General features: G+C 46.8%; 1 long non-coding RNA gene across 4 annotated transcripts in view; it reads right to left on the bottom strand.

Annotated features, from left to right (window-relative positions):
• Positions 1–185: 185 nt before the first annotated feature.
• The window catches only part of LOC309394176, a 108855-nt gene continuing 95607 nt past the window's right edge, over positions 186–13433 (bottom strand). For all 4 annotated transcript variants that reach the window (XR_014175701.1, XR_014175702.1, XR_014175703.1 and 1 more), the window contains 2 exons: positions 6734–6790; positions 186–2996 (listed from right to left, as the gene is read on the bottom strand). This is a non-coding gene — a long non-coding RNA (uncharacterized lncRNA). The remainder of the gene's footprint in view (positions 2997–6733; positions 6791–13433) is intronic.

The following is a 13433-nucleotide window of genomic DNA, read 5'->3' as shown; positions in this document are numbered from 1 at the left end:
TATTTATTTATTTATATTTGGTGCTTGTAGACCGCTAGAAGCACCAAATATAAATAAATAAATAAGATTGAGATTGACTTGGTTGTGTCCTTGTGACACGATAGCTTGCTATTGGTCTAGAAGCACCAAATATAAATAAATATAAAATATTTATTTATATTTGGTGCTTCTAGACCGATAGCAAGCTATCGTGTCACAAGGACACAACCAAGTCAATCTCAAAGCAGGCAGAGTTCACAATCAGGGCTCTCCTGTAAACCCTGGCTCCCCCTTGTGCCTAGAGGATGTAATTACTACCCAAAGCCACCAATCTGCCTTTCGTGCGCAGTGCAATTGTGTCCTCTTTGGGGGTCCATCTAAAACGTTTACTGGGGATGAAAAAGGAACTAAGGAAATAGGAAGCAAGAGGATCTGCTTTGCAGGCAGGAAGTAAGTCTCGATGAACGTCACATCGCATCTTCAGAGAAAAACTCTTGAATCGTGAGCGCGTTTGAAAGGGTCGAGTGGCCGGAATCAAGAGCCACCTTCCAATCCTGCTCTGGTTGGAGAGACTGGAAGGGAATGGGGCCACGCCCCTTTTTGTACCCAAGGAAAAGGCCACTCCCTCCCTTTCCTGCCACTTCTGTGCATGCAGCTGAGGACCTGGGAGCCTTGTTGACTGCCCTACTCCGCAGTGTAACTGGACCAAGCCAGGATTTGCAGCAGCTTTTTCACAAGGGGGCTACAGATCCATATAATGTGCTCTAAGGTGAGCACCATGCTGCTCTCCCTCTCTGTTTTACGTGTGAACTGCCCATCTATCTAGCTGTACCTATCATCTCTCCCCCCCTCCCCCTCTCTTCCTTTTAGATACTTTGGGCCTGAAGGAATGGGTCTTCATTTACACACCTGAAAAGCAGCTGATTAGAAAAGGTTGGATTGCCTCATTCCGCAATACGCTGCTCTGTCTTCCGTCAACACCCTCAGGAGCCTTACCAATGTCCATAAAGGTTCCCCTCGCCCATCTGTGCTAGTCGTTCCTGACTCTAGGAGGCGGTGCTCATCTCCGTTTCAAAGCCAAAGAAACAGCGCTGTCCGAAGACGTCTCGGTGCTCATGTGGCTGGCATGACTCAGCGCCAAAGGTGCATGGAACTCTGTGACCTTCCCACCAAAGGTGGCTCCTATTTTTCTACTTACTTTCGAACTGCTAGGTGGGCAGAAGCTGGGGCAAGTAACGGGCACTCACTCCGTTACACGGCGCTAGGGATTCAAACTGCTGAACTTTCTGATCGACAAGCTCAGCATCTTAGCCACTAAGCCACTGCGTCCCCATAAAGTAATGACCCATAATAGCGTCCAGCTGGACCTTTTCTGCTGCATGGCTTCGGTAAGAGACACCTCAGTGAAGCGAGTAAGGTAAACTGGCCCCTGCTCTACCCGTGGCCAGTCACACACATTGCAGAGTGTGGTTACTGTTTTGCTGAAGGAGACTGTTTGAAAGCAGAGAAACTGAGAGCTGGAGATATTCCACAGTCCTTGCCTTCCCTTCTCAGCACCATCCATGAAATCCATGAAACGGTATAGGCTCTGCTGCCTGACCAGGAGGTTGGACTAGAAGACCTCCAAGGTCCCTCCCAGCTCTGTTATTCTGTTAAGTCCTTGTTCGTGGCAATGAACGTGTTCCTGGAATGAGTCACGGCTGGTTTTCTCCCCCTGCGCACACTCAAGACAATCTTCCACCTACGGTTATACTGCTACGAAGCGCAGCTTCATTGTAATTGGTTTCACAACATTGTGATACTGTGTCGGCTGTTTCTTGTGCCCCTTCCAACAGGAGAACCACAACGCGTCCCCGTTGCAACTTTTCTCTCGTAATCCCGAATCCGGCTGATGGGGAGGCATTTCAGCCTGACCTTTCACATCTAGATCTTACTACTGACACCAGTTCTCCACCTGGGTGCAAAGCCGGCGACATTCCCCAATCACTATAACCGATTTCAAATGGTGCTAGAAAGAAGAATAGACTCCGAACACCAAAAGAAATCAGTTATCCTTTAAAGGGGTCACTGGATCCAGGAACGTTCATGCGTGGCTACCGGGAATCCCTGACGTGTTTCGGGACTTCCGTATTTATGAACCCCGACTAAGAAACGGGATATGAATTATACCGATAAGAACAAACCCTGCCCTTGTAGGGGATTTGAGGTGTTGGCATGATATACTTTTAGGCCCTCGAGTTGCCATCTGTCTCCAATTTGGGGGTCTTCCCAAAGACGTGGGAATACAAATCTGACAAATTCCCAGCCAGCTGCACCAACACACCTGGTGGGAGGGAGGAATCCTCTGGAACGTCAAGTCCTAAATATTTGTTCACTTAATTTATTCTTATATGGTGACAATCTGGCACAGAAACTGTTCTAGGAAAAGAGGTTTTCTTTGCAATCAGCTCTGAGTCTCTCCATCAATGACTCTCTCAAAGTATGCATAAACAGGCACGCTTCCAAGGCCCAGTATCTTCACGGCTTGTCTAAGGAGACCGTTGTATTTCTGTAAGGGAGAGATTCATTTCAACTGTCTACCTGGCTTAATAATTAACTCAGTTTTGCCTCCGAGGCTGTAAGTGAAAAGAGGCAATAAATCCAATGTAAACGAGCTGGTCGCAGAAGATTTCATAGGAACCAAGGTGGACTCAGAGACCGGTCAATGCGCAGCCATTCTTCCCCCAAAAACACTGATTTCAAATGGTGCTAGACATTGTGTACTTAAATCTAAACCACCATATGAAACCAGATTCCTGAAGGAGCTCCAGACAAGACATCCTTGTAGCTGGACGTGTTGAAGACCGATAGTCACGCATGGTGGCTATTTCCTTTTCGTTCCAACAAAGCTGAGACGGTAAAGGCTCCTGAAGAGAAAGCCATGTTTTTTTTCCTCCCGTGCCATCCTCTTGGAAAAGCCAAAATATACTTCTGAGCTTGCCGTGGGAAACATTTAACCGCTCTCAGGGTGAAGGAAGCTGCAAGAATAAAAGCACAGGTGAGCCCACATGGAAGAAAAAGCAGTCGACTTCACCTCTTTTCCATTCTCAATGTTATCGTAAGTCTACATAAATTCATAAGTGTGCCACAAGGATCCAGTCCCCATGGATTTTACTCTCCTAGTCGTTGGCTGCAGATAGTCCTTTACTTACAGCAGTTCATTTAGTGACCATTTGAAGTTGCAACGGCCACTGAAAAAAGTGAGTTTTGGACGTTTTTTCACATTTACGACTATTGCAGCATCCCCACGGCCAGGTGATCAAAATTTGGATACTTGGTAACTGACTCATATTTATGATAGCTGCAGTATCCTGGGGTCATGTGCTCACCTTTTGCGACCTTCCAACAAGCAAAGTCAAGGGGGAAGCCAGATTCACTTAACAACCGTGTTATTCACTTAACAATTGCTGTGATTCACTACGCAACTGTGGCAAGAAAGGTCATAAAATGGGGCAGAATTCACAACTGTCTCACTTAGCAACATAAATTTTGGGCTGAATTGTGCTCATAATTTGAGGACTACCTGTATAGGGGACGGTGCTCCCCTCCGTTTCAAGGCCCAATGAGCCAGCACTGTCTGAGGACGATTTCCGTGGTGATGTGGCCAAGCCAAAGGTGCACAGAATGCTGTCAACTTCCACCAAAGTGGTACCTATTTATCTACTCGCATTTGCATGCTTTCGAACTGCTACGTGGGCAGAATTTGGGGCAAGGAATAGGAGCTCACCCCAGTCAGGACAGGAGAGGGGGCCCAGGTCAGATGAGAAGGAGAGGGTCTGACCCAAGCCAGGAGGCACCATAGGATTTGGTGATGTTGGTTTCCTCAGATGACAAAGAAAAATGCAAATAAGGTCGTCTTCCGATTCATAAACAGAAAACACAAGTTCCCTGATTAATCCTCTTCCTTGTTGTACTCGCCAAAAAGTTCAGAGACGGAGACCCTCCTGAAGGTATTTCCTCAGCCAATGATAAACTGGCGGTCTTGAAACCGGAACATGCGTGAGATGCGCCTCAAGGGCAAGCCCACACGACCCACTAATATATAAAAAGGGTAAAGCTCTTTTTGGTGGTGCTCAACTCCGGATGACGTCTCCACCTGGCTCCCTCTGCAACAGCAAGGAACTGGCATGGACTACTTCCAGGATGTAAGCCTGAGATTTAGGGTCAGGGGGTGTCATCAGTTGCTGAATAGCAACACGGAAGATTTTCTGCTCTGAATTCTGTAATCAAAAGGTTCATTCTTGACCGAGGCCAAAAAGCTTTAAAGTTTGAAGGATCTAAATCTGATATCCGCCTAACAATAGCGCAGGTTACAGCACTGATTTTTTTTTTTTTGGGGGGGGGGTGATTAATCCTTTAGAGGCTGCCTTTCCCTCCATATCTTGAAATATATTTTTTTTCATTTCCTTTTTTTGCCACCTGTAAAGAATTTTTAAAATTCAGATTTTATTTTGCTGCTGAAAAACTCCTTTCTTGTCTCTTCCCTTGGGAAGGAGATTTCTTTGACTAAAAATTCTAAATTAGAAACCATCCCTAACAGCAGTTAATGGACATCAACGGAAAAGCTCTGAAATTACTCACGAATAACATGAACTGGGGAATTCTCCAAGTAGTTTTTTTTTTTACAGGAGATAACTTTTCGTTATGAAATGTTTAATAAAATATCGAGATCACTCTTTTCCTTCCCCCGTTCTTTTCCCTGGCTGGTACATAAAAAAATGTGCTTTTAAAATTAAATTTAAAAATTACATTTTTAATTTAAAATAATCCAAATTAAAATTAAAAAGCAGCCTCTTCCTTCCTGCTCTTGAATCCAGGATAGACTCAGAATGAAGTTGCTGACAGGAAAGCAGAAAGGGATTCTGATGTCAAAAAACGTAAAAAAGTTCTTTTTTAATGAATTATTTACAGGCTTGCTCTGCTCCAACTTTCAACCATATTGCCTGTTATACTGTGGTGTGGATCTTTCACTGTTCTCCACTGCAGGAATCTTGGCTAAATCTAGGTCTCCCTGCTGTGTGTAATATATTCAAGTTGGAATTCAGATTTATAAAGGTCACCCTACTCAGCACGGATGTTGGGCGACACACAATTAAAATCGATGCAATGGCTAAAAATAAAATACAAAATAACATCACCAAGGAGCTAAACAGGGACGTGGTGGCTCATTGGTTAAGATGCTGAGCTTGTCGATCAGAAAGGCCGGCAGTTCGAATAGCTAGTGCTGTGTAATGGAGTGAGTTCCCATTGCTTGTCCCAGCTTCTGCCAACCTAGCAGTTCAAAAGCACATTTTTAAAGATCACCTAATGTTTGGTAGGGCTGGTGAGATCCAAATGTCCAGGCAGATGTTATTCTGAAGGTTTTCATGATTCTGCTCAGCCTCCTCTGTTTCTATTAACTATTAACTCTATTTAGGCATCAACTGCGTAATACAAAGATAGAAAGAGCTGAATTCAGAGCATCCACAGTGGCTTTCTCACTCCTGCTTGGAAGCCTTTGACTGAAGAGAAGGAGAAAATCCTCTTCCCTTCCGGGATGCATCCACTATTTTTCTGCTGCCTTTTAATTTAACTCATCCCTTTTTTTTTACATTTACCTTTTACTAAGCTCCTGAATCACAAGACAGCACCACATTTAACAGCAAATGGACCTCATCTTTCTGGTTTTCATCCTCTTGAGTTCTCAGGGTACAATTTAAGTGTTGTCCCAGCAGGGGGCAGCAGTTACCCAAATTTGACTGAGCCTTGGATGAGAAGGGAAACCGGTTTTCAAGGAGGGGGGGGGGGGAGAAACCCCAGTCCAGTTGCCTTTTGAAAAACACACTGGATGATTGAGGATCTCCGTAGACATTGTGAGGTTGTGAGTGGTGGGACCCGAATGGCGTCTGCATGGAGAGAATCACCCAGATCTTCCAGGACTGTAGATGAGACCGTCTCTATCAAGTCACCAGGAATCAAGCTTGTCTCTCTTCTTCTTGGTTCACCTTTCTCAGAGGTTCAGTTCACACAATACTTAATTATTCACTTGAAGATCTGGAGGGCGTGATCTGCACAACGCATGGAGCTTGATTAATTGTCAGCCTTACTTTGTGCTTCAGCATCTTGTGCAAAAGAGTATTTCACTGGCAACAGCAGAGAAGCGGGGGGCCGCCGCTACTGCCTTCTTTTCAAATCCCCAGACAACCTAGGGGTTCTGGGATTTGTGGGTGGCCTCCATATATAATCTAGTGGAGAGACAGTTTGACCTAGTGGTGAAGGCACCCAGGTAGAAACCGGCAAATCGTACCGGAGGCCGTGAAAAGCCAGCAGGCTGATTTTGGGCCAATCACCAGGAAACAATGCGTTCTAGTTCTGCCTTACGGATGAAAGCTGCCCAGGTGACTTTGGCCAGTCCCTCTCTCTCAGCCCAACTCACCTCACAGGGCTGTTGTGGGGGAAATAGGACTTTGGACCAATCACCAGGAGACGGTGAGTTCTAGTTCTACCTTAGACACGAAAGCCAGGTGGGAGACTTTGCGCCAATCACCAGGAGACTATGAGTTCTAGTTCTGCCTTAGGCATGAAAGCCGGCTGGGTGTCTTTGGGCCAGCCCCTCTCTCTCAGCCCAACTCACTTCACAGGGCTGTTGTGGGGAAAATAGGAGGATATATTCAATATGTTTGCCGCCTTAAGTTATTATTTATTAATATTAGGGGGGGGGGGAAACAAAGCTCACCTCATCTTTGTAACAATCATCTTTTGGTTCAAGACATCCTCCTGGGCAGCGTTACACCTGAAATTAGAAAGCAGCTTTGTTATTATTCAAAATGTGCCAGCAAAAATCCTCTGCAATCATGACTTGCCATCCACAGCTTAGACCAAAGAAAATTTGGAGATCTTGAAAAAACAGAATTAAGCTTCCTCTCACCCCAACAGTTTGTGCTGCTGCACCGCTGTCCGTAAAGTTACCTCAAACCAGTGACGTGCGGTCACTAGAGGCAGGGGAGGCAGGGCCTCACCTCTCTTCATGGAATAATAGTATATAATATTATATACTATATATAATATTATATACATCCGTCCGGCCGCGCCCGGGAGACGCGGAGGGAGCAATGTTGTCGGCGCCTCCGGATGACGAACCAGTCGCTTGCTTTCGTCATCGGGAGGCCGACAACATTTCTGCCTCCACGTCTCCCGGGCGCCGAAGCAGTCCGGCGAGCGAGCGAGCGAGGCAGCGAGATCTTCGGTCACTCGTCCACCGTACTGTCTTGGCGCCATTCTGGCTCCCTTCGTCCATCCGCGCCCGGGAGATGCGGAAGCAGTCCGGTGGACGAGTGACCGAAGACCTCGCTGCCTCGCTCGTTCGCTCGCCGGACTGCTTCGGCGCCATTCTGGCTCCCTTCGTCCATCCGCGCCCGGGAGATGCGGAAGCAGTCCGGTGGACGAGTGACCGAAGATCTCGCTGCCTCGCTCGCTCGCTTGCCGGACTGCTTCGGCGCCATTCTGGCTCCCTTCGTCCATCCGCGCCCGGGAGATGCGGAAGCAGTCCGGTGGACGAGTGACCGAAGATCTCGCTCGCTCGCTCGCCGGACTGCTTCGGCGCCATTCTGGCTCCCTTCATCCATCCGCGCCCGGGAGATGCGGAAGCAGTCCGGTGGACGAGTGACCGAAGATCTCGCTGCCTCGCTCGCTCGCTCGCCGGACTGCTTCGGCGCCATTCTGGCTCCCTTCGTCCATCCGCGCCCGGGAGATGCGGAAACAGTCCGGTGGACGAGTGACCGAAGATCTCGCTGCCTCGCTCGCTCGCTCGCCGGACTGCTTCGGCGCCATTCTGGCTCCCTTCGTCCATCCGCGCCCGGGAGATGCGGAAGCAGTCCGGTGGACGAGTGACCGAAGATCTCGCTGCCTTGCTCGCTCGCTCGCCGGACTGCTTCGGCGCCATTCTGGCTCCCTTCGTCCATCCGCGCCCGGGAGACATGGAGGCAGAAATGTTATCGGCCTCCCGATGACGAAAGCAAGCGACTGGTTCGTCATCTGGAGGCGCCGACAACATTTCTCCCTCCGCGTCTCCCGGGCGCGGATGGACGAAGGGAGCCAGAATGGCGCCGAAGCAGTCCGGCGAGCGAGCGAGTGAGGCAGCGAGCGAGGCAGCGAGATCTTCAGTCACTCGTCCACCGGACTGCTTCCGCATCTCCCGGGTGCGGATGGACGAAGGTAGCCAGAATGGCGCCGAAGCAGTCCGGCGAGCGAGCGAGCGACGCAGCCTGATCTTCGGTTGCTTCCAGAGCCGGAGCGGGATGGAGCAGCCATCGCCTTGGAAGTGAGTCGCGCGGACGGAGCTTTGGGGCTGAGGAGAGAGGCAGGGACGGAGGGAGTGGGGGGAGAGGAGCCGCCCCCCTCAACCCCCAGGCAATGGGGAAAGCTTTCCCGAAATGGGGGGGGTGTCGCGGGAAATAAAAAGGGCGCGCGCTGGGGGGGGACGAAGGAGGCTTTGGCGTGCCTTAGAGGCGGGCGGGCAAGCAACGAAAGGAGCAGTGAGGGCGGGCGGTGGCTGCAGGCGGCAAGGCTTGAGCGGGGTGAAAGGGACTGGTGCCGGTAGAGGAAGTAATGCTACGCCGCGGTCCCCTTAATGTTCACTCAGGAAGGCGGAGAACGAGACCACGTGGTCTGCACACGTGGTCTGCACACGTGGTCCCATTCCCCGCCTTCCTGATGACGTCACCAGCCTCCCCAGCCATAACCCTCACCGCACGTCACTGCCTCAAACCCCATTCCTATTGAACGTTAGAAGAAACTTCGGAAGTTTTAACAATAGAAACCAATGACCCAGGGCCATGTTTTTTAACCTTGGCAACTTTAGGAGGTGTGGACTTCGACTCCCAGAATCCCTCAGCCAGCATTCTGGGAATTGAAGTCCACGAACCCTAAGGATGCCAAGGCTGAAAAAACACTGACCCCAGAGGATACCATTGCCCTGTGCCTATATTAAAGCAGAAGCACAAAGTAAGGTTGAAATTGGAGAAGCTTTGATTTGGACAGCGGCACTAAGCAGAGGGTGGGACTCTGCCTCCTCCTTGCCTCTCCCTTCTCCAGAATTCTATTCATCAACTTGTGCAATGGAAAATGCGGATTGCAGAACGATTTTTTTGGAACAGGGATGATCATGGCTTAAAGCTTGGCTTAAAAGCAAACCACAAAACCCCTTCTGCCATCCAATTCCCACTTTGCACAGTGGTTGGTATTGCCAGTAAATCTCAACCATGGTTGGGAAAAGCCATGGCTAAAATACATTGAAAGAAATGGAACCAGGATCTTTTCCCACAAAATGACTGGATGGAAGAATTTTTACCCAAGTCTAACAGGGCCCTTAATTTATTCACAAAGCAAACAAACAGCCACTCTGAAACTGGGGTAGGAAACTCTATTCATTTATCTCAGTTTGTTAGTTTCTTCATTTGGATTCGAGAAGAACAGTTATTTTGAATGATAAATTATGGCAACCGGTGGGGAGGTTTGGGCAGGACCTTCCCTCTCTCCGTTCCATATAAAATGTACTACGGTTGCAGAAGTTGGGTATGTCTAGTCTAGAGAAAAGAAGGAATAGGGGAGACGCGATAGCAGTCTTCCAATACTTGAGGGGGTCCTGCAAAGATGAGGGAGTCAAAACTATTTCCCAAAGCACCAAAAGCAAGCCAAGAAACAATGGATGGAAACTAACGGAGCAGAGAAGCAACCTTAAGGAGAAATTTCCTAACGGTGAGAGCAACCAACCAAAGGAATAGTTTGCCTTCAGAAGTTGTGGGTACTCCATCACTGAAGGCTTTCAAGAAGCGACTGGACAGTCACGGCCACTGAAAGGGCAGTGGTGAAATTCAATTTTTTTTTACTACCAGTTCTGTGGGTGTAGCTTGGTGGGCGTGGCAGGGGAAGGATACTGCAAAATCCCCATTCCCTCCCCACTCCTGAGGGAAGGACATTGCAAGGCCAGCCAGAGATGACATTTGCCGGTTCTCCCAACTACTCAGAATTTCCACTACCAGTTCTCCAGAACCTGTCAGAGCCTGCTGAATTTCACCCCTGGCGTAGGGCCTCCTGCTCATGCAGGGGGTTGGACTAGATGACCTCCAAGGTCGCTTCCAGCTCTAGTCTATGTTCTATTATTCTAAATGTTCTAAATCAGGGTTACAGATAGAGAGAGGACACGCAACTGCCATTTTTTTTCAACTTCCACGCTAATCTGAAATAATCTCTGCACGTCGCCAACCCAAAACAACTGAGCTGGATCCAAAGAATTCTCTGCCGCTCCAGTTTCACCTTCCTCCGAAGGAAAGAGGAACTCACGACTGGCCGTCCCCACCCAACAAGTTCTAGAGAAGTTGACTGTTTTGTAGTATTACCCTGTGAAACAATTTATGAAACTCATTGGAGTTTGAACAAAGGAATGACAGAAAGCAGGCCTTTGGCCCTTTCTCAGAAAACAGCCTTGTACATACCGTACAAAGCTAGTAACTTCTGGAATTTGGTTGATTTCCGTCATCTCATTTAATGAATCAGAATCATGTTAGCTCTTTCCTTACCCTCCCAATTTTTGCAAGCCTTCTGGTGAACTGGCATAAAAGAGAGAAATTGGGGAGGGAACGGAATTGTGGGGAAGGCATTTTGGTTTTTTTTTTTTTAATGCATTCATTTTGGGAGTTTGGCAGAAAATTGCTGAAGGAAGAAACTATTCTGCTAGCAATTCTAATTCAGAGGTTTCGAATCAGGGAGCAAACTTTAAGGAGCTTATTGGGAAACGCAGGAACTGCGCACTGACGGTACCAATTAAAATCCTGACTCAATTCAGAAGAAAATCAAATCAAACAAATAAAAACCTACACATAGAGGCCATGTCAGGAAAACAAAATAATATTTTGAGTATGCCAAATGGGATGCTTGAGGGTTTTCTCCTTCCCTTAAAGCAGCAAAGGACCATGCTCTAAATAACAAGTGTACAAACGTATGGGTATTTCTATATTTCTCTGGCAAATTTAGTGGCGTTTATTCTCAACTTCTGGTGTACACAAAATACTTCTTCATCAGCTGCTACGAAGAGTTAATTACAAAGAAGGGCCAAAGGCATAAAATCCATAGATTAAGAGGCATTGTATGTAGAATGCAAGAGGCGTACAACTTTGTATTTCCACCAGTAAACGGCAATGCACCTTTATTATAAAACTTTATAAAGAATTATATCCCAATGCAAATACATGTCATGCATCTGAAAAAAGGCTGCTGGCTACATTTATCAAAATGGCAGAAGTTTCGTAATTTAGGTATGAAAACGCTACGGAAAAGTCAATTCGTTGTCCAAACAACTTGCCAGATTAGAGCTACGATGAGACAGGAACACACGTTCAAGTTATGTCAATCCTACTACCATGTTCAGATGACAATATTGAGAATGCATAAACCGCTGGCAAAGCTGTTCAGGAGGGCAGGCCTGTACCCACGATTATATCCAAAGAATTCTAGATGACTAAGTGTTTGGTCTCTCTGTTTTGCCATATTGTAAACATTTGTAAAATATATGAATGTCAACATAGAAAGCTTACAGGTTTGCAGTTAAATTTCTCAGTCCCTTCCCAAAACAGGGTAGTTGTTTTTGCTTTGTAGGTAGTTCTGTAAGGCTGTTTAAACTGCGGAATGACGTACCAAAGAAATAAACGCAGATGATGAAATAAGTGTTCAGAAAGGCAATGGGCAGAGAAAGTTTGCCCCCATGGTTAGAGATGGAAGGAGAAATCTGGTGATTTTTCACACGAACCTACCTTCTTCTTGCATTTTTGAACCAAAACTTTCTTCAAAACGTACAGAATTTTGCAATGAAGTTTGTGAATAATAATGATCATCCAAGAAAGAGTGGTACAAAAAAAAAATAGTAAGAAAAATTGTTTGCAAAAAATGGGTGTGTATTTATATTTGTGTGTGTGTGTGTGTGTGTGTGTGTGTGTGTACGTACGTACGTATGTCTTTGGTTGTTCGGGTTTTCTCCCGCGTAGAATTGGAAGACCCAAACAACCAAAGACGTATACACACACACACACACACACGCACATACACACACTTTTTTTTGTAGCTCAGCACGTTGTACAAATCCAAACTGGTTCGATTATAGTTCAATGCACTGTGAGCACTGGTTTAATTTCAAAACCTGGCAGAAGATTAGTGTGTGAACCCAACCACAATGGTCCTGCAAGCCAACCGGATGCCTCGTAGCATCCTTCACCGAGAACCGGAGCCCCTTCCCGGAGCCAACAGACCTACCAGCTTCCAATCCAACCCACGATACAATTTGGCAACGTCCGGACGGAAAGGCCCATTAAAACCATCCAAATTCGCTGAAACCCCCCACAAACAAAAGGGGTTCTTCTCCCCTCCCCCCATTTCTTCTGGCAAAAGCATTTCCTGGCTCCCTGATCCTGGGTCCAGCATTGCTCTTTGATGCAGAACTATAAACCCACAGGCCCCTTTATAGATGTACAACCCCCCCCCCCCAAGGAAAGTATTTCTGATCAATGGCTGCAAAGGACTTGACAGCAGAGGTTTTGGGACCCGTCATTATTTCTAAGAGCTGCATAATTAGCCCTGGAGTTTTGAAAAGCTTGGAAGTCGTGCACCGCAATGTTCTTGAGTGGGAACATGAGCCAGCTTTCGCTAATTGGAAGGACTGTCTAACTGGTGCCAGCAGCATTCAGGGCAACAGAGCCCAGCTGCAAGACGTGGCAGCTCACACCTCCCAGAGAGAGAGGCCAGTCTCCCCAAGGCAAGTGTGTGGACTTTGTCTTTGGGCATGTGCAAACAGAAGCATTAAATTTAAAAAAAAAGCCACAAAAAGTGGGGGGAGAGGAATTGAGAAGTGCTGCCCTTTCTTAACAACAAACATTAAGCTTCTAGTCCTTAAGCTTAGAGGAAAGAAACCAGTTATTCAGGTGAAGCAGCAGAGGGATAAACGAGCTACCTTCTGCTTCTGTGCCTAATGAACAACAAAGTTTTAAAGTGCTCGAAAAAATGCAACCGGTTGAAAAGTAAAATCTTGTGGTATTTATTTTGAAGCAGAGATGGCCTAAACATTCTCTAGGAAGACTCAAATTTGAATCCACACACTATAGACTACTTAAGCCTACGCTGGTTAAATAACTGCTCTGTTCACACAACAAGCCATTCCACGCACTATAAAACCATTGAGTGCCTAATATGAACGTTCAATGTAAAATAACATGCTACGGCAGTAGCTGGATTCTAACAAAATGCTAAACCATATAAAGTATCCAACATTTTAGCTTAGTCGAGTAACGTAATAAGAATCTAAGCAGGGTGCAGAAAAAAAAAAAAAGAAATATGTCTTGAGTAAAGAAATACTTCGACACATTTTTGAGAGTTCTATATTTTCCTTGCCA

The sequence above is a fragment of the Natrix helvetica genome, assembly GCF_964273705.1.
Source record: "Natrix helvetica genome assembly, chromosome: 6".
Taxonomy (NCBI): domain Eukaryota; kingdom Metazoa; phylum Chordata; class Lepidosauria; order Squamata; family Natricidae; genus Natrix; species Natrix helvetica.
This window is presented reverse-complemented; position numbering and strand designations above follow the sequence as displayed.